Source organism: Macaca mulatta, chromosome 6 (genome assembly GCF_049350105.2).
Source record: "Macaca mulatta isolate MMU2019108-1 chromosome 6, T2T-MMU8v2.0, whole genome shotgun sequence".
Taxonomy (NCBI): Eukaryota; Metazoa; Chordata; class Mammalia; order Primates; family Cercopithecidae; genus Macaca; species Macaca mulatta.
Window position 1 is genome coordinate 96535224 of NC_133411.1, and position 27246 is coordinate 96562469.

The 27246-nt window shown below is 38.3% G+C and overlaps 1 long non-coding RNA gene across 2 annotated transcripts; it reads right to left on the reverse strand.

Annotated features, from left to right (window-relative positions):
* Window positions 1–3155: 3155 nt before the first annotated feature.
* Window positions 3156–26514, reverse strand: LOC106998835 (uncharacterized). 2 transcript variants are annotated; one of them, XR_013418115.1, is made up of 3 exons: window positions 26436–26514; window positions 4839–5068; window positions 3156–3401 (listed from the first exon to the last, which is right to left on the reverse strand). It is a non-coding gene; the product is annotated as an uncharacterized LOC106998835 (long non-coding RNA). The 2 variants fall into 2 exon arrangements; XR_001445381.3 differs by lacking the exon at window positions 26436–26514 and adding an exon at window positions 9113–9269 and having other exon boundaries at window positions 3165–3401.
* Window positions 26515–27246: the final 732 nt, after the last annotated feature.

The following is a 27246-nucleotide window of genomic DNA, read 5'->3' on the forward strand; positions in this document are numbered from 1 at the left end:
GCAAACAATTAAAATCCCTTTACTCAAAGCTGTTTTCTGACTTAATCTGCATTTAGTGGTAGTTAATTTCACTTATGGTTCCTAAACAACTAACAGTTTCTACAGGTCACAGGATTAATCCAAGGAACTATGAGCAATAGCAAGCAAGAAGCCCCAGCTGTGTCTTGTTTATTAATTAATCCAACCCTGTGTTCATGCTCTTGGCATTCTTGCCTGGATGACATTCATCTACTTCCAACACTCATGGTAGTTCAAAGCAAAAGGCATATATAGAACACCCTCCACAACTAGTGTTTGTTTGTTTGTTTGGAAAAAGCAAAGTGTAGTATATGGTACGGGCACTGGAATCAGAAAGACTTGATTTCAGTCTCTCCTTGCACTGATTAACTTGTGTGAACCTGAGTGAGTTGTTTATTTCTGAGATTCTTATCAGTAAAACTGAGGTTTTAATACTATGTGGTTCTCTAGCTCACTGAACTGCTTTGAAATTAAGACAATTGTACATAAGGAAAGCCTTTAGAAGAGCATATGGAAAGTTAGCTATCTTTATTTTTTTGCTGTTGTTATACAGGCACTCCAGCTTTCAGGTACTATATGAGGTAACATCCTCTGGAATCACTTGTTTACTATGTGTCTCCTTTTCTCATGCACAGTGTCCTCACAGGTCTCCTCTGGGAACTCCAAAGAGAATGCTCCCTGTACACATGATCAAGGGAAAACTGCCTCAAGGCATCCATCATGTTCTTCCTCTCCTGCCTGGAGCCCTGACATATATCCCCTGTCTATGCTTCCAAGGGACCACACCACTGTCACTACTACTGCTGAGAATGCCCATGTCCTAGCCTATGATGATGCCTTCTGATGCTCTCAAAACTCCAAGAATGTCACACTCTATCACCTGGAGCAGGGTGATAGAGCACCAATAATCCACAGAATGTCTTATGAGAACAATTTATTTAGCTATTATATGCAGCCCTATTCTCCACACAGCCATATATACGTGACTCCATGCATTCAGTCAAGGTAACTATTTCTTAAAGAAAGTCTAGACTTTCATCCCTACCCTCTTCCAAGCTCCTGTCACCATATCCTGCAAAATCAACATGTTGGTAAACCCTTGCAACAGTGACTTCTTGAAGACGTAGAGTTCAGTGGTTAAAAGCAAAGGATCTGAGTCACACTGTTTAGATTTAAGGGGAAAAGAACAGCCCCTCTGTGCCTCAGTTTTTGGGTTGTTTTCAGGAAAAAAAAAAAAAAGTAATGTAGTAATAGAGCCTAATTGATACAGTTTGGCTCCGTGTCCCCACCCAAATCTCATCTCAAATTGCAATCCTCATAATCCCCATGTGTGGAGGGTGGGACCTGGTGGGAGGTGATTGGATCATAAGGCCGGTTTCCCCCATGCTTTTCTCGTGATAGTGAGTGTGTTCTCACGAGATCTGATAGTTTGATAAGTATGTGACAGTCCCTCCTGCACACACTCACTCTCTCTCCTGCTACCTTGTAAAGAAGGTACTTGCTTCTCCTTTGCATTCTGCCACGATTGTAAGTTTCGCGAGGCCTCCCCAGCCATGTGAAACTGTGAGTCAACTAAACCTCTTCCCTTTATAAATTACCCAGTCTCGGGCATTTCCTTACAGCAGTGTGAGAACAGACTAATATACTAATTCACAAAGAAATTTTGTGGGCCTAAATGAGGTGAAGTATCTGAAACACTAAGATTGGGCCCTGGCACTTATCATTAACTCAGCAAATGGTAACATTAGCAAGCACTCCTTTTCTGGTAGCCACTTATGAACTTAATGTTTACGTTCCTCCAGATTCTTACTTGATAATCCTTCAGTGCACTCATTCCATTCATGAGGGCTCCACCCTCATGAATGTAATAATTATTACAATGTAACTATTAATTACAACAATTATTATTAATAAAATAATTATTACATTGAGGTGGGGTCTTTGGGAAGGGATTAGGTGGTGAGGGTGGCGCCCTCATGAATGCGATTAGTGCACTTACAGAAGAGGACCGAGAACTAGCTTGCTTTCTTTCTGCCATGTGAAGATACAAGTCAAAGTCAGCCATCTGCAACCTGAATGTGGGCCCTCACCAGAGCCCAGTCATGATGGCACTCTGATCATGGACTTCTCAACCTCCAGAACTGTGATAAATAAATGTTTGTTTGCCTGTAATCCCAGCACTTTGGGAGGCTGAGCCGGGCTGATCACGAGGTCAGGAGATTGAGACCATCCTGGCTAACAAGGTGAAACCCTGTCTCTACTAAAAATACAAAAAAATGAGCCGGGCATGGTGGTGGGTGCCTGTAGTTCCAGCTACTTGGGAGGCTGAGTCAGGAGAATGGTGTGAACCTGGGAGGCAGAGCTTGCAGTGAACCAAGATTGTGCCACTGCACTCCAGCCTGGATGACAGAGCGAGACTCTGTGTCGATAGATAGATAGATAGATAGATAGATAGATAGATAGATAAATAAATATTTGTGTTCAAGTCACCCGGTCTATGGTAATTTGTTACAGCAGCCCGAACTCACTGAAATACTATAAATTAAGACAAAACTAAGGCTTCTTCCACAACTTAACAAAATCACAAATGTTTCTAGTCCTATAGATTTGTTATTTTTCTCTTAATGGCTACAATTGGCATAACCGATATTGTAATAAACCCCTTAAATATAAGTTTAAGTGAGGAGAAAATAATATGAAGCTTTGTTTTTCAGAAGCAGTAACCAATTATATCCCATATAAGGTTGAAACATCCAGGTTTACAAAAGAAGCATCCTACCCAGCAGATTGAAGACTCTAACACATTGATTTAATTACATTTGTATAAGCATTGTTTCCTCAGAATTATTCCTTTATGGAAAAAGTGAACCATGAATTGCATTCACATAAATACATAATAAAGCAGTTCATGCCATAATAATAATATTTGTATATCACATATATAATATAAAGTGTTTTATAAACTTTTATAATTTAATTTAATCTCATAATTCACTTTTATAATTTATAATTTAATTTAATCTTACAACAACCACATATGACAAGTACAGCAGATATTGTTTCTATATTACAGACAAGAAAACTAAAGTTCACAGTGGGTGCATAAATCAAACTAGTCATGCTCCTGGAAATAGTGAAGCCACAACTTGAATCTAAGACTTTTAAAATCCTATACTAAAACTTGTTTACTGTAACACTATGAATGAAGTTGTTTGCCTTGATTAATTTTTTGTATATGCATTTTGATATGCCAATCCATTACTCTTCAATTCTGCCAAATTTACTTGCTGAACACATTCCACCACGTCTTACAATAAGATGCCAAATAGCATGAGGATTCTCATCCTTCTCTGACCTCTCTTTTGAGTTTCCTGCCTGGGAACCTGTGGGAAAACAAAATCAAGGGTGAGAACTAAAGCAAAACTCAAAGTTTGTGCTCTCTTCCTTCTTCTAAACTTGATATTAGGCCAGTGGTTCTCAATTCTAACTGCATCTAAAAAATATCTGGGGAACTCTCCAAAAATGCCAAAACCTGAGTCACACCCAGGGCCAATGAACTCAGAATCTCTGAAGATGGAGCTGGGATATGGGGAGTTTACAAAAGCTCCTAGGTGCTTCCAGTGCACAGCCAGAGTTTGAAAACCAGTGTGCTGGCATAACCAACAGATCTCAAAGGCAAAGTGGGGAACCACAGTAGCTCTTAAAATAAGCACTCATCACTGCTCCAGAGAAGGCCAGAGATCTGAGAAAGACATGCACTGTGCCTGCTTCAGGGGCAAAAATGGGAATCTGAGTGAAGAGACAGCCAGATTCTTCATGTCATCTCTAGCAGCAAGTGCCAGAATAGAGGGAGCATTCTTTTCTTCATCCAGCCTAAGCTTTCCATATCTATATGTTACCCAAGTTGTTTCTAGCTGGTAAGGATTACCCCCATTTTCAGTTACCATTGTGACATTCATGATTGTGTTGTTGTTGTTGTTGGAGCTTTGATTGTTAGGGTGGTGACTGGTAACAGAAACATAATCTTTCAAAGGTGCAGCATTTATTGACTTTTATTTCAACTTAAAATAAGTGACCTATTGCTTCTTGCATTATTGTCAACTCTGAGTTTACAGGAAAAATCCTACCTTTGCCCTTGATTTATGACAAAAATATTTTTAAATGTGAAATCATTCTTTTGATGTTTGCAGTACATTTCAAATGAAGATGTAATCTTTTGCCACTATTCAGAATTTGTCCCATCTGCCCCAATAAAAACACAAGTTATAGATTCAAGAATATCCATAGGAATCCTTTAACTCTGTATCAACAGACAAAGAAATCATTCTTGAAATACATCTGATGACATGATAGACTGGTAAAGTCAAATCTCTCCAGAAGCAAAAATTAACTATGATTACTTGATGTAAGACATCACTCAAACCAATCAAATGTTATTTTGGGAAATCATAAATTTATATCCAGCGTCAGTTTGTCACTCATTAAGTTCTTATAAGAATGATTAGGAAATTATCTTAATAAGTAAATGTTAGTCTTAATCTCTTCTTACTTTGATGGCTTAAAAATATAAGTTTATATCAATTCATTGGGTCTCGCTAAATGACTCTGCCTCTTTGGAGGGTTATTTATTCTACTATTAATAAACTTTAGGATTGACAAGAAATTCTTGCATCACTCCAATCTGCAACAAAACTACCTACCATGTGTTAGTAGGGCTTTCAAAACATGATTTTATAATTAACATTAATAAATATTTGCTTGGTACCTACTATGTTCCAGACCCTGTGAAAGGTGCTAGAAATATATGAAAATCTCATTACCTTAAAATTGTTTCCATACACAAAAACTCCAGGAGCAGACAGCAGTCTTGCCAAGGTGTCATTTTAGTGACTGACATGGATCACCACCCCCTGGCAGTCAACAATGACAGCAAGCAAAGCTGCTTAACAGAGAGTTACTGATCTTCCAGCTGTATTTTGCTTGTCACTGCTTTGAAAGATGCTTACTTTGAAGATCTCCGTTATGTGGAAGAGAAAAGGCACGATGTAACCTATAAATCAAGAAACAGTGAGGTTTTAGAGACACAAGTAAACCACCATGTCAATAACTCAGAGAGCTCACAAAGAAGGTAAACATGGTGAATAAAATAAAGAGTCCGTGAACCTGATGATAAAGGAATCAATTTCTTCTCCAATAAATATTTTGTAAGCACCGTAGCAAGAATAGAAGAAAAGAGTCTCCTTCCCACCCTTTGCCCAAAGGAAGAAAGATCTAATCACAGGAGACGCTCCAGGATGACTAAAGTCTCATAATGAATAGGTCTACTGATGTCCACCTTTCAATGGAAAGTATGGACCTCGTAGATTCACTTCCAAATTCCTCCCAAAATGACTGTGAGTACTCTCTTCCATTGTTATTGAACCTGGAAAAAAATATTTCTGATGTATTATTGATCACTTATCAATCCCCCAAACTGACGACGGCAGTTCTTAGATTGACTGTTAAACCTCATTCATCATGATTATGCTGAATGTTTGTATGTAGTTTATGGGTTTTATATCTGCAGTCATTCCTTCATTTTTCCATAGAAATCGTATAAACAATGATGATACAATTTTTTTTTTTTTTTCGAGACAGTGTCTCGCTCTGTCGCCCAGGCTGGAGTGCAGTGGCGCTATCTTGGCTCACTGCAAGCTCCACCTCCCGGGTTCACGCCATTCTCCTGGCTCAGCCTCCTGAGTAGCTGGGACTACAGGCGCCAGCCACCACGCCCGGCTAATTGTTTATATTTTTTGTTAGTAGAGATGAAGTTTCAACATGTTAGCCAGGATGATCTCGATCTCCTGGCCTCATGATCCACTCTCCTCGGCCTCCCAAAGTGCTGGGATTACAGGCATGAGTCACCGCGCCCGGACAACAATGATGATGTAATTTAAATTTTATTCAATTTACTGGATTTTAAATGTTTTCTGCATGCAGATCATGAAGAAGAACTATGTTTGTAGAAAATGTCTACAAAGCAGGACCATGGCCAGCCACTTTTAATTTAACCCAATTCACGAAAAGTACAGTAAAATGTCATTTATTTGGACTTTATTAATTTTAAATATATGAAAATCCATATGGCTGAAGTTGATCTGTGAAATTATATCTAGATTTGAATACCAGTTCACCACTTGAAAACTTATTAAAATTTCTAAACCTCTGTTTACTCATATGTAAAATGGGTACAATCTCTTTATTTTTTTCTAATTACTGCTACTGCTAGCACTCTATTCCAACCTGCAAACATTTTGTACCTAGAATACTACAAAACTCTCCTAACTAGTTCCCCTGACTCCATTCTTGTCTACTCCACCTTCCCCCTTCTCGCCAAAAAAAAAAATAGGCTATTATTTATATAGAGGCCAGAGTGATTTTTTTTTGAGTCAGATTATTTCACTCCTCTAATAGAAACTCCAATGACTTCCTATTTTACTCAATAAAATTCAGACTCCCTCTTGTGGCCAACAAGACCCACATGAGCTACCCTCACCCACACCCCCACTACCATCACATCTTCCCTAACCTCATCTTTTACCACTCTCTCAATTGGAAATGTTGGTCCTTCCACCCTAGTCACATGGGCATTTCACATAAGCTCTGCACCAACCTGAAATGCACTTCTCCCAGAATGTCACATGGCTTGTCTGCCCACTCTCAGTTCAATGCCACCTTCCCTGGTTATGTTATTTAAAATAACATTCCATCCTTAGTCTCTCAGACACTCTGTATGCCCCTCACCCTGCTTTACTCTTCTTCACAATACTTCTCAGGGTGTGACTTAGAAGGTGGCTTTTGTTTAATATCTGTTTCTCCGTAACAGATTCGCCTCTGTGAGAAGAAGGATTATTGTCTCTTTTATTCACTGCTATATCCTCTGCATGGAGAATAGTGCCTGGCATATAGTAAATTCTCAGCAAGTATATAAAAATGGATGGTTTCTTCTGCTTAGTAATGCCTTTCATGGCCTATTTTAGTTACATGAAAATAACAAATTCATTTTTCTTAATATAATCCATAACCAAGTTTTTCACTAACTCAGATCTGATTTATACCTGAATGAATGTTATTCTGTCAGAAGGGATAAATATGTGATCCCGTTAAGACAAAAACTCGGTAGCAGATCTTTTTGAAGTCTTACAACTATTTTACTTTCTTGGAAAATCAACCTATTTTCGTTTTTTTATCAGTTTAATTGTATATCTGAGATGATCTTAGTTATGACACCTTGACCTTAATAACCTTGGCTAATTATACAATACTGGTACAATTATATAATAATTGAATTTTAAAATTCTATTAAATCCATGTTTGAGTTATAAACGTAAAATCACCAAAGCTGGGTGTAGTAATTTTAAAATATGGCCCCAAATGATTTCACAGCCCTTCCATTGGAAGGTAAGGTCTATCTCTCCCCCCTTTGAATGTGGGTAAACTTGTGACTTCTTGACTTATAAAGCATGGACTTCCTGGGCTAGATCAGAATCGATTATGCAACTGCCACTTTATTCTCTAAGAACGTTCACATGGGGGTAAGCCAGGCACCATCTAAAGAGTCTGCCTACCCTAAGACCTCCCTGATGAAGAGCCCATGTATAGGCACTCCAACTAACCGTCCCAGCTAAGCACCCATTTGACACTCAGCATCAACTGCTGGCCACCAGCCTATGCCAGGCTTCAAATGGCCACAGACCTAGCTGACACCTAATTACAACCAAATGAGAAACACCAAGGGAAGATGTCCAACCAGCCTCTTCCTGAATTTCGGACCCACAAAACTAGAGTAAAATTAAATATTTGTTTGTTTTTACACTTCTACATTTGGAAGTCATTTATTACCCAGCAATAGAAACTTATACAGCAGGAAATGCTGTCTCCCCTGTATTGTTCTGACTCTGTTTTCCACATGGTAAGAAAACGATCCATGGAAAATGTAGTGGATTTTATCAACATTGGTTTTGATTCACACAACAAGATAGAAAATCATTAAAACTAGAAAGCATGTTGATTTCAGTGTTCTGAAAATGCAGCCTGTATAAGCTGTGGTCTATCAAGACCACTGAGTTAGAGCAGAGGTAGTTAAATTATGGGCCTGCTCACCAAATCTGGCCCACCACTTGTCTTATATAAAATAAAATAGATACAGCCCACAAAGTCTAAAATATTTACTACCTTGCCCTCTACCCAAAAGGTTTGCTGATCTCTGAGTTGGAGAATGGCAAAGCTAGAACGAGAATATAAGTGTTCTAAGTATTCTTTTCTTACTATGTTGTTCGGCAAAAATATCATTTTTCAATAACATCACTATATTTTAATGGGCTTATTTCATGATTCTTATCAGCACTTCTTAAATTTTGTAAGGATATTTAGTTGTTGTTGTTTTGGGGGGCTCCCCCCAGCCCCATTTTTTAAGTCTTCTTGTTTTGCTTTTAGTTTTCCTATCAAAAAGAAAGAGATAAGTCACAGGAGAAGGAACACACATCACTTAGAGTTTTCTATGATACCATCAGTGAAGCAAATTCATATCAATTGAAGAAAATTAATATCTTAGGTCAGGGGTTGGCAAACTTTTTCTACAAGAGCAAGGCTAGTTTTAACTTTGCAAACCACATGCTCTCTGTCTCATCTACTTGACCCTGATGTTTAACACAAAAGCAGCCACAGACAGTGCTTAAATAACTGGCTATGTTTGTGTACAATAAGACTTTATTTACAGAAGCAAGTGGTGGGCTGGAGTTAGCCTGCAATCGTCGTTAGCCCACCCCTATTTTGGATAATGTAGGGACACATGCACAAGCAGAGAGGTAGCAGGCATGTGGTGCTGTTGCTTGAGAAGTTTGCAGTTGTAAATCCTACACAGAGAAGGAAGGGGAATACCATACATGAGATTCATGTCATAACAATATTTTGCCTGTGTGCTACATTTTTTAATTCAGTGTACTCTAAAATAATATCCAGTTTATGAATAATATTGAATTAGAGTTGAGTTAATATACCGAAAGACCTCATACGTTAAAATTTAGTCTTTATTATTACAACTTGAAAATCTTACCTTTTTGCAGTCGATTTAGTTCTTCAAGATATAAAAAGAGGTCATTTCAGACTTCAGTAGCCCCACTAAAACAGCTACCTCCCAGCCTGAGAGTCCTAAAACAGGCTTTTTTCCCTCTGTTGTCAAACCTTCCTAAACACAGTATTCTCAGACTGTGTGGTATGTTTTCCTCCTAGTTTTCAGAATCCCTGAAGTTCTTCCAATACAAAAAAAAAAAAAGGCTTATTTTTACCAGTTGGTGGAGGATGTTCCACTTTCAAAGGGAGAGAATTTTTAATTCCCTCCATAGGGCTTCATAGCTATTGTAAACTTCATGGGCAGACTTTCACCTGCATAGAGGACCAATTCCACATAATGTCAACCATTCTGGGGTAAAATGGATGGGGTGAGGGTAATAGTCACTCTGTACCCATTACTGGCACATAGTTAAAAGGTAATATTAAAATAGACTTTGGGGAAAATTTTATGTTTTATATTTACCTCAAAATAAATGCCTACTTAGACAAAAAATAAATTTTTTTCCAGGGCTAAAAGCAAATAAATAAATTTTCTAGAGATTCAAAAAGGAAAAGAATATTACCTTTGTCCCTAGGATAGATATATAGATGGATAAATTTCAGAGCATTTAAAAATGCACTGAAAAAGTAAGCAACTAATTAGCAATTAGAAATGTATAGTAACATTGATTACATAAATATAAGTGTACATGTATAAATAATTATAAAAAGCAAGGTACAAATATTATAGTATTACTTTCAACCAGTTCAATCTGAAGATCAGGAAATTCTGAAATGTTTGCTTTGAAAGCTCAGAGAATTATCCACGTGTGAAAAAATCCAAAATTGCTTCAAAGTGTAAAAATTATTCTTCTTTCCACCTACAAGTAAGTCAAAATTGCTATGCACATTTTCATCAAATTTTTTTTAAAAGAAATTATCCAGCAAGGAAAATCTCTGAAGCTATACAGTAAAATCTTCAGGGACAAAAGAAAATTATTCTCAGTGCCTGCATCTATAGAGTACAGACCAAACAAACCACCCCCTACACACAAGCACGTGTGTGTGTATGTTTATTAACTGATTCAACACAATTTTACTGAGAGCCGTGTACATTAATTTGTACACATTGTCTAAATATAGGCATGTATATTTTACATGAGTATAATCGTATGTGTGAATATATCTGCAAAAGCAAAGCCAAGAGGAAGGCCTAAGGAGAAAGAGCAAATATTCATGTGAAGAAACCCCCAACCACATGAAGGCACCAGAAATTATCCTATATACACACAAATGTTGTATATAGTGATGTTAGAGATCATAATGAATATTAGAGGTGAGGACAGGATGACCTCAAGGGTATCCTTCTGGAGCATCAGAAATGTCATTGATGGGCAGTGATGGAGAGGCACCTGCTCTTAGGAGAGGACATGGAGGAAAAGGCAGAAAAGATAAACTGTTTGAGAGCAATAATTAAAATTGGAAATTCTTCTGTAAACTTTTTAATTCAACATTTTAAAGTAAAATTGATTATTTAAAAATACTCCTTAAGTTGTCGGGAAGACTGCTTAAAATTTGTGGTTGTTTTGGTTGTAATTAATAATAGTAATGACCACCGTTTTCACTTCTAAAGTAAGAAAAAGTAGAGGCTGGCCATTTAACTTTTCTCCTTAATCTCTGGCAAGCCAATATATCAATTGCCGTTCATAGCCAGAAATAAGGAACTAAATTAGTAATCTATATATAAGATGCTTCTCAGGTAGGTAGCAACTTACCTAGTGACACTAGGGAAAAGGATGCTCTTATCATAACCGATACACCATTATGTAGTCTCCAGGCCAGCATGCTTGTTGAAGTTAACAGGTGGCTGCAGCCATCATAAGATTACCATTGAGAAAAATTCAACATGATAGAATATTAAATAGATTTATGCAGAGATAAAAATAGATTAGTAATTATAATAGCCAGACCCAAGATTTCCAAACTAATAGATACCTGGGTTTTAATTCTGGCTTAGAAATATAACACACACCTGTTGGAAGCTTATTATTTCATTAGAGAAGTACATAGGAAAAAACTCCAAGCCCTAGGAATTCAGCAAAAAAAAGTTCATTTTTTTTGAAGTGGAAAGAATGTCCAGAAACTATTAGAACCCACATTCCCTCCATTGCTCTTCCCAGGAAGATCAACACTCACTTCAACAGGAGAAAATGTCTCACTGTGAAAAAACAGGGCTCATTGTGAAGCTGAAGGAGCCAAGCAGACTTGTCTGCTTAAGACCTAAAGGTCTGCCCAAGATACAGAGCCCTGAAAAGAGGTGAACCTAGTCAGCACAGAAAGTATCTTGGCAGGAGCCATCTAACTGCGAACACCAATACCTCTATAGCTTCTACTTTAGAAATAGTGCCAGACCAAGCCAGCTTACCTGGTCATCTTTCATTCCCAACTAGATCTGCCCAGTACCTCATGGCAGATGATCAAAGAACACTACCATCTCGGTGTGGCCTCCCAGCCCCATACCTGCCAGGCTGCAGCCTGCCCAGTGCAGGGGGGTGGGGTCAGAAGGACATTTTAAAAGGGGAAGCAAAAGACCTTTAATATTTTGAGCAGAATGATAACTTCTTGGCAGGTTATATTGCAATAGTACTTTGGTTATGTAATGATCATCTCAATGACACATTCATTTGCCAGAAAATAATAACAAAAATAATAACGGTGAAATACAAGGATTTGTTCCAGAATGTAAATCCTTGACCAATGCTTCCTCTAGAAAGATAAGCTGTGACGCTGCAGATTTCCTTGACCTACACAGAGTGAGCCACCCGTTCCCAGTGACCCAGAAGCCATGGCACAGGCAGCTAGTGCATTCTGTAACCCAGCTCAATGAGAACTAAGAGTTTGGTGCCCCCTCTTCCTCAACAGAGAGTCTAATTGTATTGGCCACCCTGCTCAACCTCCCCCCACTGGTCCAGCGCCAAGTTGCCTGAAACTTCCCCACACCACACACAACATGGCTAACAAGAACCTCTGTTCCTAATACATTTGATCATCAAAATAGCACCATGTTTCCCCCAGAGAAATGCAATTTCATCTCCATTTCAAGTAGTTTGATGTGTGGTAATCAGAGGGAGACATAAATTTTGAACTTGAGCTTTATGTTGTGACTAGCATTAATTTAAATGCCTTGCATCAAAGATCTGAGCTATTCCTCTAAAACTGCTTTAAAACCCACCATGACTTTTCGTTGCTTCAGAAACCCACAGTGCAATCTGCAACGCATTATAAATTTTAAGCAAAGAATCTTATCTATATTTTCTTGTGCATTCCAAAACTCCCTAAAATACTGATCAGAGACAGTGCCCACATTCCAAGACTAGTGCCACAAGTTTGCTACAAGTTGAGAGAGGAAAAAAAAATTAAAGTAACAGATGTTTGGGTTGCCTACTTCTGTTATTTTCAAAACTTCATCAACAATGCAAAGTTTTAAATTAGAAATGTACTATAGTTCTATTGTTCCCTATGGAAATTTTTAACTAAAACCAGAGTCTAGGAATTCATTTTCAAGTAAATATTCCAACTTTGGTTTTAAGAGGAAAAACTACATATATATATATATATATATATCTTCTTAGAAGGAAAGAAAGTTACGTCTGATGAGAAGCCCCCTCCACTCAGCACCGCAGCAGGGAGCAGAATTCAATTGGTGGTAACTGCTCCCCACTGCTCTTGCAGACTTGGTGGCTCCATGGGGTGTGCTCTCAAGCCTTCTGCTGTCCAAAGGAGAAGCTGTAGGGGATACTCACGGCCCCACTACAGCTAGAAAATTTTGTGGGTCTGGTCCTGTCAATCCTCGGGATAGCTCCACGTGAGGTATTCTCACTCACTTCAAAGACAGGGCAGCTTTAGAAGCCCTTCCAGAAGGCTTGCCTGCATCAACTCAGCATCCATGCTGCTCATCCCCCTCCTGGTTCTGCATGCCCGTCAAGGAAAGCTATTAGCTCCCTCCTGGCCTCAAAGGGAAGGGGGAGGAGAGTTCATTGTTTTCTCTCAAACCTGCAACCCTGGTGGCTAGTGGCTCACATATTAACTTAATTCAAAAGATTAGCAACACAGGGCTTAAATTATATAAGATTCAGAAAAGTTCTGACCCAGGCTGAGAATGGAGACTAGACCAACAAGTGGAAACTCATAAAGCAGAGCCAGTTTTATTTGAATGTAAATTGATAGAAGGAAGTCAATATCTTTTGTCGGTGGTATTGTTCCTAAAATCCTTTTGTCCTATATCAGTGCCCCCATCTCTTCCACAAAACTACTCCTGACTCCACTAGCCACAGTAATCCCTCCTTTCTCGGAGCTCTTAAAAATACATGTAGTATCTGCTGCCAACTTAGCACTTTATTATATACTTACCTGTATTAGCCTCTGTATTATATTTTTAATACTGACTCTCCAAATTGATTTTGAGTGTCTCAAGGGCAAAGAGAATGTATTTCACTTACTTTCAGGACCTATCACAGGAAGAGTGGGGAAAGGGGACCCAAGAGGACCACTTGGCATAAGCCTCGTATTTAAAACAGGCCTCAAATTTAGATTTTTGATGATATCTCCAAATAAGGTTATACCTCAATTTTCATAGACGTACTGGCAAGAGTTTTTAAAAGAAGCATATCATCCAACAACTTAAAATTCATCAGTTTCTATGATGCTCTTTTGGTATTACTTATTTTAATACTCCAGAAGCCTCAAAAAAATAGAAATAATTTAGTTTACCTCAGATTTTCTGTAGTGCCTGGCACTCTGTTACAAAAGCTAAATGCAGAAAATGCTCCCTAATGGTCACCAGATATGCTGCAGATGGAGGGAAGAAGTACAAAACTGTTACAGCACTTGACTATAACAAAAGCAGAGTCAGAGACCCAGGGCAACTGAAAAGATCCCAGGCAAACTGGCTAGAGCGAGCCCCTAAAGCAGTTGTGTGTGTTTTCAGGGTCTCTCTCTCCTGTACAGCTACCTTGGTCTCCTTCCTGATAACAGCATTAGCATCAAAAGAAGGGGGCTGTCCTCTTTGATTGATAATAAAGCACCTCCTAAGAACTTGAAGATAAGGCAGCTTTGTAAACCAGTGGAACTTAGAGACAATAGCTGTGCTTCACCAGGTGTGAGAGAAAGCCAAGCAGGAAACTGTGATGTGCAGCTAAAGGGTTCTAAAAAATCCAGAACTCCAATCAAGCTAGTTTCCAGAAGTGATCTCAGGGAAGCAGGACTAGAATGTGATTCTAATGTAATCCAGAATCCCATACTGTTTTTGAGAAAGATATTGTGACACAAAGTGTGTGTGAATAGTAAAGGGAAACACAAGTTAGCCATGAGTTCATTGCGTGTGTTCCCTTTGTGAAGAGACTCAGGGGTAGTTGATCATCTTCAGATGACACCTCCAAAACAACGCTGTGTTCTGGGCACCTCTTTCTGCCCTATTCTTGACCTCAGCTGATGTGGTAGTTATTAGTCCTGTTCACCAAATTTTTCTGGCTCTCCATCTTCTGGAACTTTATAGAATTGCATTCTCCTATTCGGGATAGCCTTGACTTGTTTTAACCAATGAAATGTGAGTGACCTAAGAGCCAGAGAATGAGCCACTGCGTGTCCATTGTCCTACCTTGCTCATCACAGATCACAACGAAAACAGAGAAAGAGACTCGCTCTGCAAAGGTCCTGAGTGAAAGAAACCAAGCTCTCCAAATGAACAGTAGGGGCGATTTAATATGAAGAAGAAACAAGCCTTTGTTATTTTAAGCCACTGATCTCTTGGAATTATTTCTTATCACAGTTTAACCCATCCTATCCTGATCAATAAAATCAGTGATTACCTCACCATGTTTAATCCCCTGCTTCTCAAACTGAAGTGCCTTCAGGGTTACACTGTTCTATGCCAGGGTAATCCCCTGCCATGGGATAGGGGAGGCACATATTACCAGAGCATCCACTGGACTCACTGTTAATTTAAAATGTTATTTTTATATTCAAACATACACAAATGAGTACAAAAATTTTATTAGTTTTTAAGATGAAACAGGAGATTTCAGAGAATTTCAGAAGCACAGATTTAGTGGATAAAATAAGGTGTTCCAGTAAAGAAGGGACCTCTGAGAGAAGCAGCCTCAGTGAACAGAAGAGAAACTGAGGCACAGACAATTTATATGACTCATCCAAGGTCACACAGCTAGGAAATGCAACCCAGGTTGGTGGATCCAAGGCCAGTGTTCTTTTGGCCACACACACCTAAGCATGTGCAGTAATGATTCTTCTACTATTCTCAGCAACACAAGGGGGACAGTCATCCTCACGTGAGAGCCATTGCCCCTTCACTGCTGACTTAGGATGGTGCCAGTGAGGTAGCTGACCTCACTACCAAATCATCACTGTTCACAGAGATGTAACAAATATTCTGCCTTCCTTTCTTTCCCAACTTCTCACCATAGAAAGATAAAAAATAGACAAAGTTTGCCTTTCCCCTCAAATTTTCCAACTTTCAATCTTTATAATCTAATCAATTATCTCCATGTTGGGGGTCATTAAATATAATGAGCTATTGGAGAAAAAAAAAGTGTGTGTATGTGTGTGTGTGTTTGTGTGTGTGTGTGTATGTGTGTGTGTGTGTGTGTGTGTGTGTGTGTGTGTGTCTCTGAGAAGGTTCCCCAGTGATGAACAATCCCTTAATAGCTATCTTTGGAACAAGGCAGGGTTTGAATAAATAACCTTCTGCAGTCAGTTTAGTGCCAGATCATTCTTAAAAGCAATATCTTAGGTAAAGTTTGGAAGTAACATTTATGTTTTCTTTTTTTAATTGGAACTTAGCTTTTTCAGTCTCTTTTGGAATTTTATGAACCTAAATTTTCAAGTGGGAGAATTCAAAGCAGATGAAAAGCAACCAGATTTTTTAAAAAAAGAAAAGGACTTAAAAATCATAACCCACCCTCACTCACAGTCTTTCCGAGCTAATTATATATAGTTAAGATAATCTGAAACTCTAGAAGCACCCTTGCCAACATTCTTTGTATCTATAAAATCAGCCTACGATAATTTAAGATCAATAGTTTGTAAAAGTCAATAGTCGAGTCCTACCTCTTGTAAGTGTGGCCAGTTTCTGATACAGACATTATCAATTGCTCACCACTGTGAGATGCTCTGAGCCATGTAAAGTCCATGCCATTCAATGTCCACAAGCATTAACTCAGGTTTCTTACTAACTTATTTTTTATGCACATCACTCACAAAAAAGAACTACTTTTATTTTTGCAAAAGTCCCTGCTCATTTTTAGAGGACATAGCTCTCACAAATACACTTTGGTTTCCTTGCTCTCAGTAAACAGATTTTTTTCCTGCAATGCTCTTTTGGTGAAACTTGTTTTGAGAACAGTGAGTACCACCCTACATCAGATTTTGTCGGTTATGCTATTATTGCAGATACAGAAGAAAACTTTGTTAGAAATTTCCAAAAGCTCTCAAAATAAATGCCCCAGGATGGTTCCCATTCTACCTGTCCAAATTTGTCCCCATCCTCTCCCTAAAGTCCTCCATCCCCGTCAAGTACACCTCCCTAGCAACTTTCCAAGCTGGCTCTATCTCCGAGGTTTTGCTCACACTATTTAAACACACATGTGCCCGGTGTCTGTGATGCACAAATTTTTTCTGTCTGTCAATGTAAATCCTGTCCAACCTTCAAAGCCTAACCCAATTCCCAAAGACTCCTGGAACATTTCCCATATCAAATTTATCCTCAACAATAACTCACTTCTGTGAATTCTGACAGCAATTGCTGTGCTTGCCATTTATTCTGATGTTTAGCCTTATTCTATTTTACATCATCATGCAATTGCTTCATTGTGTATGTCTTGGATCTTCCATTTGATCAAAATGTCATACAGTGGAGGGTACATGTATAAACCAAAGAATGAAATTCTTCAGGAGAGACCCACATGGCAACTAAGATCTTTCCCAATTCTTAGATCATCAACTTTTAGAAATGTTCTGCATCTAATCTACAATGAGCATAGAAGGTACAGAGAGCTTCATCTCCACCTATCTACCGCAAGAGTCACCCCTCAAATTGTGTGCCTCTTGTAGTCATACTCAAATGAAGGCCAAAACTGAGATAATCACGATTAGCCACTCTAGCAAACAGACTGCTTCACCAGCAAGGCTGAAACATCAGCCAGGGCCAGGGGGTGGGAATTGTACAAAGAATCAGACAGAAGTAATGTGTCATGCATAACCAGAGGAAATCAACACCCAGCTACTGTCAGCTACAGACTCTGCCCTCAGCCCCACAGGTATAAGCTACCCTCCAGGTAAATAGCCTGCATCACAAAGATGTCACAGACATCCTAGACACACCCAGGGAATGAAATGTTGAAAAGCCAAGTGTTTATAGCATATAAGCAAATGCCTTACCATAAATAAAAGTAAAGATAAAAACAGGAGATTTCTGTTACCTTTGGAGATAATATATAGTGCTATACACATTTAAATGTTTTAGCAGAGTGGCATGTTTAGTAAAGTGTGGAGTTTTCAGTGTTTTTTTCCGCATTAGTCAACAATATTATTCAGATGGTAAATAAGTTCACTTTTCCTGACATTAATAGAGGTAGATTGCTGCACACACACACACACAATCTTCCTTGGACTTTATCTTTTTGGTTAACAATACCATTAAAACGTGCAATTCAGCTGTTCATCCCTATAGAGGCAAAATGCTATTTTAAAAGTTGCCTTCGGTTTGTGCCTATTGCTCTATGGCAGCAGTTCTCAACCAAGGGTGAATCTGCCCCCAGGGGACATTTGCCAAGGCCTGAAGACATTTTGGGCTGTCTTGACTGGAGTGGTAGTACTGGCATGCTGGTAAACATCCTACAATAAGCAGGACAATCTCCTACAACAAAGAATTACTAGGTCCAAAATGTTAGTAGTGTCAAGTTTGAGAAACTCTGTCCCAGAAGTAAAAGCAATACAACATTTCAAGCCAAGAATGCTTGGCCAGGTGCAGTGGCTCACACCTGTAATCAGAGCTTTTGGAGGCCAAGGCAGGAGGATCACTTGAGCCCAAGAGTTTGAGTTCAGCCTGGAAAAGATGGTGAAACCCTTGTCTCTACAAAAAATTAAAAATAGTAGTCAGGTGTGATGGTGCGCACCTCGTGGAGGCTGAGGTGGGAGACTTGCTTAATCCTACGAGGTCAAGGCTGCAGTAAGCCGAGATCATGCCACTGCACTTCAGCCTGGACGACAGAGGGAGACCCTGTCCAAAAAGCAAATGCCAGATTGCTTCTTGCTTGAGTGAAATCACTTTAATAATCCTTTGACTTATGCAAAAGAAAAGTCAAAATCTTATTCTGAAATAGATAATTTCAGACTCTAAGCCCTACTGATGGTTTTGTGAACAGCGTCTCTGCAGAGACTGGTATGATGTTAACTTCCTATTAAATTAGTTGAGTGAGAAAGGAAGAAAGAGTCAAGAAGTGTCCCAGATTTCCAGGAAGGACTCATTTGAGGGAATTCTCTTCTAAGGAGGGAGATAAAATAACGCTCAGCAATGTCGCAGTAGGCAAGAGGCTAAATAAAGCCAGTCAAAATGGTGCTCCCCATGTTGAGCATGGCAGATGGCATCTGGAATTGGTGGGATTTCATCCAGCTGTAAGTTTTCCTTTTTCACACTGTTTTTCTCTTATAACACCCGCAAGCCTTCAAAGAAAGTTTTATAAAGCACCACAGCCTAGTGTTCACTGTGTCTGAGGAAATAAGAATTACCTACTCAAGGATGTCTTTAGAGGAAGTAGGTAAAAGTGTGAAGGAAGCCAGGGCAGACTGGGAGAGCAGTGAGATACCACACCCTGAGTGTGGCATAGGGGGAAATAAGGTTGGGCAGAAGCTTCCTAGAGCACCCAACAGCATAACGGAGGTTCTGCAAAGCAGCAGGGAAGTTACTGAGTTAAGTTGGCTGTCAGGGGAATCTGGCGTCTCCCAGGAATGAAATACTTCAGTATCCCTGCATGGCCTAGTCACTGGTTGAGCCCTTAATTGGCTGAGCCCTTGGGAAGGGTGGCCTCAAAGTAAGTGGAGCCATAGATTCAGAGTGCAACAGCTAAGGTCAGTTACAGTCGTTATACTGGGAGGTCAGCAAGGTGCATTCTCATGGCCACATCTTGAATAAAACTAACTAGCTATTTGCGTGATAAGAGGAAGTGTTTCCCGGAACTTCCATGTCTCAAACCCCCCATCTGTTCATATGCCCTCTTTTCTACAGGAGGAGCAACAGATACTTTAACTGCTGATTAATCTCTCAAAAGTAAACAGCTGCCAGCCAAGTGTAAGAATAAAGAAAATGAGTAGTCAAGTGTTCTAGAATCACCAGAGAAGCAGGAGAAAACTCTCAGATTTTAGAGAGTACCCAAATCAAGAAACTCTTCACCTACCTTTTAACTTCACTTGAAACTGGCCCAGGCTATGCCACTCAGAACCCCGCTGCAGGACACCTTGGCATGTTGCCAGCCTCTGTCATACAATGACTGCCAGCTCCTTCCAGACTCTGAAATGCTCTGTGAGAGAACCATCATTACCTACCATAGAACTTCTAAGGGAAAATTGAGTTGAATAAATTATTAGCAATTTCATAATAAACTTCAAATCATCTTCCATACATTTTCTTCAAACTGCCAGAGTAATTCATCTATTAAACATTTAGATAGTACCATCATTCCTTGTCAACTTTCCCTTGTGAGAGATTGTTAAGAGAAGAGCATTATATTCCAGGAGAGTTTGAGTTCAGAAAGGCCTCAAGGCAGACTGTGAGCTAGAAGTCTTCTCAAAGGCCTGCCAGCTCTGTGATTTTATGATTTCAGATGAAAAACCTGATAGCACATTGAGAAACTGTCCCTGAAACAGAAAGGAAAGTCAGTGGAGAAACCAGCCTTAGGGAATGCCTCACTTCCTAGGCTATCTCCTAAAATATAGACTGTATGTTAGAACCGTAGATACTCATATTGTCCCTTTATTTCTGAGCTTCTGTTGGAATAGGTGGTTATTAGAAGGTAGTATTTGTAAGAACAGAAAACCAAACACCGCATGTTCTCACAAATACTACCTTCTAATAACCACCTATTCCAACAGAAGCTCAGAAATAAAGGGACAATATGAGTATCTACGGTTCTAACATACAGTCTATATTTTAGGAGATAGCCTAGGAAGTGAGGCATTCCCTAAGGCTGGTTTCTCCACTGACTTTCCTTTGGAACTGAACAATGAGATCACTTGGACTCGGGAAGGGGAACATCACACACCAGGGCCTATCATGGGGAGGGGGGAGGGGGGAGGGATTGCATTGGGAGTTATACCTGATGTAAATGACGAGTTGATGGGTGCTGACGAGTTGATGGTTGCAGCACACCAACATGGCACAAGTATACATATGTAACAAACCTGCACGTTATGCACATGTACCCTAGAACTCAAAGTATAATAATAAAAAAAAGGAAAAAAAAAAAAAAAAAAGAAGGTAGTATTTGTCTGCATTTGTAAGCATTCCAAAAACAGCATGCAGAACAATGAGCCTTAAAAGATCTTCATGAGATTTTTGGTTTTGGTGCTGGACAGAATGTCAAGCAGGACCTGCAGGTATTTTTCCAATAACAGTGTGAACCAAAGTCCATTTCTCCATTTTGTCTTACACACCCACTTGCCAGATCTAAACAGAATAAATATTGACACGGTGATTTCAGACAAAGTTCAAGTCAAGTCGGCCTAAAGCACCAGAAATATCAGAAATGTCCCTTAACGTGTTCTTCATTCAAGTCCTTAGAGTTTTTGGTTGCTCTGACACTAAAATTACTGCACACATTGTTTTCGTCTTCTATTTGTGGAATACTGGAACACAAAAATGTTATTAACTTCACAAAGTGTGTATACACACACACACACTCATACATGCACACAAAAAAAGCTCAGCTTGTCAACAGCTTTAGTGAAGTAAAATACAAATGATAATTAGAAACATGTGTCCCCAGCAAAGAGGCACAGAAACTAAAAGGTCATCTTTTTCCAAATGACCTAATTAGAAGAGCCTGGAGTGCTGGCTACAGTATAATGGTTTTACACAGCTTTTAACTCAGACTTCCTGTTTTAAAACAGTGCAATTTACTGCTCCTGCAGCAAATATGAATGGTCACTTAATGCCAACAGAATTAGGCCTTACAACACCACCTGCCTCCAGCAAGCTCCTCATTGTTAGACCCATCAGCTGAGGATTGCTGATTTACCATCCCAGAATGACCGTTTAGAACCTGCTGCCAGGATTGCTGCCAAGTTGAGAACAAGGATTTCATGTAGAAGAGAGCCCACTTGGTACTTTACCTTAATGCCAATTGAAATATGCATGAATAGACCAGAGGCAAAGCAGTTGTTCAGAATCAGACTATCAGTGAATGCCTCTTAGGTTCCTTTTTGTTTGTTTTTTTTTTCTTCAGTCCTAGAGCTAGGATTTTGATGCTGAATAATTTTAATTGACCAGCGACAACAGACACAAACTGGCTGAAAATGCTGCATGGCAGAAACTTAAACGGCCACCCAAATAGAATTGTTGTTTTAAATAGATACCTCTGTAAATTTGTATCTAATCTCTCTCATATGTATTCAGTATTTCTTGATGTTTCATGAAGTATTCTCCTTGCTCGTCTTTTTCTTTGCCTCAGTTCTCTCATCTGAAATACCTAACTAACGCTTTGGAGCAGCAATGTTTATTGAGGACTGTGAAGAATAAAAATTCAGCAACAGCAATGGATGCTCAGCTGCAGACTACATTTCTCAGCCTCTCTCGTAGCTAGGTGTACTCATAGGACAAAGTTTGGTCTCACAGGATGTGAGTGGAAAGGATGTGTACAACTTCCAAATCACCTTTATACAGATGGTTTGCCTTGAATTTTCTCTGTCCCCCTGTTGCTGGCTATGAAGTGATAATTTTAGTAACCTTGGGTGATCAACATCAGGTGATAAAGCTTTCCTGACAGCCTTGGATCATTCCTCTATATACTCTTCCATGAGAGAAATAAACTTCAATCACTGTTAATACGCTGTGGATGAGGGCTACTTTGTTAGGTTGTACCTCAACTAAGAAAAGCAAAGGGAGCATCAATAAGTTGCATCTTCTTTTGTGCCCTGAATTTTGTGTATATCTTTTGCATTGTTCAGTCCATTAGTAAACAAAACTGAAAGTAACTTTAACTTTAGGCTAAACCTCATTTTTGGCAGTTCTTGAACTAAACTTGTCTTTAATATCAAACTTAGTTCATGGGCTCTGTTCTGCAAAATAAGGAGGATGAGGCTGTTGAAGTTGCAAAATCCAACGGTTTAAGGTTCTGAACTTTACTATGACTGGAAGTAGACCAGATCTGAAATATGTTTCTGGCATTGTATCCAAAGAAGTACATCTCTAAATGCTGTTTCTATAATTTCCCAGATAAGAAAAGTTTTGATACACATATTTTCCTTATATAACAGTTTCTTTGCAATATTTTAAATTCCTATCTGTCCACTGGCTTCTTCCTTTGGACCCTTAGTCACTCAAAGGTCTATTTGAATTTATAAAATCTCTTTATTGGATTCTTCTGTTCCTCTGATAAGATTTGTTTTATACATAACTTTCTCTACCCAAATTTCTCAATGTGGTCTAAGACAACTGTTTCTATGCCTATATTCTCATTCTCTCCTTAAATCTCTAAACTTGTGTCCGCTTCATCCCAATCTACTACAATTTCACTTAAAAGATAACCACTCTATTTTCCCATTTCTTATGTTCCTAGACTATTTATTTATGCATTCAACAAACATTTATTGAGCCTCATCCATATGTCATGAAATAGGCAGATTAGAATACAAAGAACAGTGCTTGAAGATCTTCACAGTTTTATAACATTGGACTGTTTTAAAGAATCTCCTTGAACTTCTTATGATTTCCATGGAAACACACCATTCTGCTTCTCATCCTACTGTTCTGATTATTTCATTCTTTTTCTGGGCTGATCTGCTTTCAATACTCCTTAATAGAGGTTTCCTCCAATGCTCAGTACCAGGTCCTCTGTTCTGCCTTTGTGCTCTCTCCTTTTGAAATAGCATCAGTTCTCCCAGCTTCACTGACTGTCTTTTGTAAATGATTTTCATCTGTCTCTAGGCATAAACTTCCACCCAAGCTTCAGTTTCATAGTCCCAATTACACTTTATTACCTCACTAGCCATGAAATCCCAACATGTTTAAAACTAAACAGATTTCTTTACCTTACATATACTCCCATTCCTACGCCTCATCTAATATATTCCTCTGACACATTCCCCTACATACATGTACATAAACTTTCTTGTCTCGCTCTCTCTTTTTGGGTTAACCAAGCCTTCCTGGACAATAGTAAGACAGAAGTTCCAATCCAAACAATCTATTTCTTTGTCTGCTTTAATTTAGGCCAACTCACTCATGATAGGAGGAAAACAGGAATTTACCTTCCCTCAGAGCATACTGTCTTTTATGCAGTGCCAAATAAGTGGGGGAACAAATGAAGAAATGTCAATAAGCAATTACATAGGTACTAACAACGTTAACCTGACAAGTATTTAAGGAAGAAGTAATATGCTTAGTCTCCAAAGAGCTCACAAATATTCAGGCTTAGATAAAAATATTTATAACAGAAAAGCCCAACAACAAAAATCCCTCCATTCTTTGTTCCCTCATTTTCTACACTCATGATATTGAACAGACTTTCCTCAGGGTGGCCCTATAGCACCGTCTACCCTAGAACCAAATCAGAGCAGTGCTTCTGGTTCCTTCCATTTCCACTGTACTTTAAAATGGGAAGCTACATGTTTCCTTTCCTTTCCTTAGCTATGGTTGATGTTAAACGTACCAGTCTATTGTCCTCTTATTTTTGGTTCTACTTTTTTGGCAGAGACCTGTTTTTCTTGGATTATTTTTTACACATGTTTACATGTTTCAAAAAAAAACTATGAGATTTACTTTTGTCTTATTCTATATTTCATCTCATATATGCATTATTTTTCTTGTTTGCTTTATCATTCAGTCATTCATGGTTCTTAAATGTAAACAGACACCAAAAAATGCTTACAGAATGAATGTATAATGATTATTCAGGATGACCTAAGAGTCAGGTATGGTGTCTCTACTCGGTCAAGACCAATGCCCAAACCACACTCAGAGACTGTCTAGAAAAAACCACAGCCACACTGCCCAGGGCACTCAGCATAGGACATCAGATATTGTTCTACTGCTGCCTCAGAAGGGCAGTGTCTTGGCCACCAGCTTCACCAGAAACGAGTTAATCATCGTGCCTACTTTTTCCCATTGCTCACTTCTCGACTGAAGTCTCACTGAGGGCCATCTGATTGGTAATAGCTCAGTTATGACACTATTACACCTATGAGGGAGACTGGGAAAATGAATTACTACCCTCAACCGTGGAGAGTGACTAAGAAGGTAAGAAATATCCTCAAACTGGAAAGGGTATCCAAGGATTCTACACAAATAAAAAGATCTGACAAATATCCACTACATTAACTCACTGGCTTTCCTTCCCCCACTTCTCTATCTCTGCCAATGTTACCATCATTTTACCAAATACCAAGGATTCTATCAGTCATGTGTATCTTTTTTCTCCCTCATTTCCTGAATACAATCAATCAACAATTAGTTTCAAGTAATTATCCAGTATAATTACTTGTGCTGGAGAAATTCAAACAAAGTATAAGCCATGATTAGACTGAAAATCTTAGAAATAACATAGAGAAAAAAGTTAAGGAATTATTAGTATAATGAGCAAATTGATTTTATTACAATAAAGATTTTGAGGAGACATCTATCAGAGTGGATAAAGAAGTTAAGAAAGGAAAGTTTAATAGAGAAATTCAGTATTAAATTAAGCTTTAAGTTTGAGCTGCAGATGAGGATTATACAGAAGAATGTACTTGTGCTTTTTCCAAAACCTTACTAAAATAAAAGTAAAGAAATGAAAAGCTATGAACCTATAACAAGTGCTACTTAGTCTAGAACAATGTCCAAATTACACTGACAGAATGTCCCACAAAGATTCCACCTACACTGCCCAGGGCACCCAGAATAGAATCTGGAGAGGCGCCATTGGCAGACAAAAAATTTTAACAAAATTGTTGAAAATCTTAAAATAGAGGAATGATAACTATGTAGATGAAACCATAGATTAGTAAGTTTTCAAGGAGAATGCATCTAATAAAGAGGTCAGTTAGCCCCCGAAACTCTGGACTCACCTGCCATGTGCTAGAGAAAACTCTAGAAACCAGAAATCTGTCCTTGGAAAGAGAATGAATGCTCTTCCTTTATAGGAACCTGAATGAGCCTAGAGAAAGACCACATTCTGATCCATAGGGCTTCTCTAGCGTAAGTGTCAGCTCTTCACAAAATAACTGTAAAACAATACCTTCCAGTCCATGAGCCACATCCAAAAACACAGATTTCCCATTTAACTTTTTGAGGTCTTATTTTTAAATATGGACACAATCATCAGACTTGAGGAAAACATTCAAGATGCAAGAAAAAGACAAAAAGAATAATAAGAATCAAAAAGAATATACAACCCCAAAGACAATTAAAACTGTAAACGTTTTAAAAAATTCTTTAACAATTATGTTGCATCTATTACACAGAAACATAGTGCTATGAAAAAAAGAAATGATAATTCGAAAGACCTCTGGCAAATTAAAAAATATAAGTGAAATAAAAAAATTGTTAAAAGATAAAATATATGAATCTCCCAAAAGATTAAACAAAAAGAGAGAAAAAATGTGAGATGGAAAGTCTGACAGAAATTTTATAAAATATAACACTCTGGTACTGGAGGTTCACCATCTGGCAAAAGAAAGAACAGAACAAATGGAAAGAAAGAAGTCATTTAAAAAAAAAAAAAAAGGACAAAATAAAATTTCCAAAGTTTTTGAGATTGGTCTCTAACTCCCAACACCCCACTAAAAGAATATAATTATTATTAAATGAATGAAAATCATCATACCATGGTATGTTCTAGTGATATTTCAGAATATCATAAAAAGGAAGAGATGCTAAAATTTCCCTCCAGTACTCTTACGCGGAAATTTGAATTCAGAATGTTGCTTCTCAACAACATTGAATATTAAAGAATGAAAACTGAAGCAATGCCTCAAATTTCTGAGGGAAAACACTTTTCAATGTTTATATCTGTAGAATTTAAGTAAACTATAAATAAAATGTTTAAATATAAAGACATACTCACACAGGTAAGAGCTCATACAATTTTCCTCACACACACCTTTTCTTAGGAAGTTATTTGGGAATGTGATCCAGCAAAAGATGAGAGTAAGCCAAAAGTAAGCCAAAAAAGTATGCCAAAAAAGAAACAGTTGACTCAACCAGGGAGACATTTCTTATTCTAAGATTACTACATTATAGCAAGCTTGTTAATCACTCTCCCACATAGGAACAAAAAGATGAAAAATAAGTAATGAGGACAGCAGGGGAAAACATTTCAAAAACTTTTTTTAAAATGTCTGATATGGTAAAGGGTTTGAAAAATAAGTGGAGAGTTACTAGAAGGAAGCTATGAAAGTTATTTGAAACCAATGAGAAAAAAGAGACAATGTACCAGAATCTCTGGGACACAGCTAAAGCAGTGTTAAGAGGGAAATTTACAGCACTAAATGCCCACATCGGAAAGCTAGAGAGATCTCAATTTGACACCCTAATATCACAATTAAAAGCACTCAAGAGGCAAGAGAAAGCTAATCAAAAAGATAGCAGAACAAGAAATAACTAAGATCAGAGAAGAATTGAAGGAGAAAGAGATAGGAAAAAACGCTCAAAAAAAAAAAATGAATCCTGGAGCTGGTTTTTTGAAAAATTTAACAAACTAGACTGCTAGCTAGACTAATAAAGAAGAAAAGAGAGAAGAATCACATAGACACAATAAAAACGATAAAGGGAATATTATCACTGACCCCACAGAAATACAAACTACCTTCAGAGAATACTATAAACAATTCTATGCAAATAAACTAGAAAATCTAGAAGAAATTGATAAATTCCAG